This window comes from Belonocnema kinseyi, chromosome 9 (genome assembly GCF_010883055.1).
Source record: "Belonocnema kinseyi isolate 2016_QV_RU_SX_M_011 chromosome 9, B_treatae_v1, whole genome shotgun sequence".
NCBI classification, from domain to species: domain Eukaryota; kingdom Metazoa; phylum Arthropoda; class Insecta; order Hymenoptera; family Cynipidae; genus Belonocnema; species Belonocnema kinseyi.
This window is the reverse complement of record NC_046665.1, coordinates 105,161,762-105,162,374: the sequence shown is the minus strand read 5'-3', so window position 1 is coordinate 105,162,374 and position 613 is coordinate 105,161,762.

The window sequence follows — 613 nt, the reverse complement described above, 5'->3', positions numbered from 1 at the left end:
AGGATTTTAAGGGCTGTTGAGCATTGTTCTGTTGATGAGAATATGAACTAGATTCTTTTCAAAAGGAAATTAGTATGATTACTTTAATTTTAAACATTTTTAGTTGAATGCTTTAAAAGTAGCTAGGTTCAGGAAATGCGCCAGAAGTGTTTTCTTCAGTGTTTGATTGACACTATAAGGACGGGGATATATAAAAAATTATTGAAGGGGAAACTGGTATGGTTTCTTTAGTTTAATTTTTTTCAGTGATTTTAGTTGAAGGCAGGTGAGATGAAGTTCGTGAAATGTGCTAGGTATGGCTTCTTCACGTGGTTGTTTATTACTTTGGGTATGCAGATTTCTATTCAGAGTTTTCGAAAAGTGAGTGATATGATTACATGAGCCTGCAAGGTTTTTTTAAAGATGCGGTGGTAATTTTCAATTTAGTTTTTTGTGCTGAAACCAATCTCGTCTTCACTGAAATCAAACTCGTCCTCAGAATTTGCCTAACACGTCAAGTTTTTGAGATAAACAGGATACAGTCTGTCAAGTTAAAGCGTGGGTGGCTTTACTCGCAGTCGGTAAGGTGTATCGACATGATTTTGGTGTCAAAATATTAAGAAGAGCTCCCTCT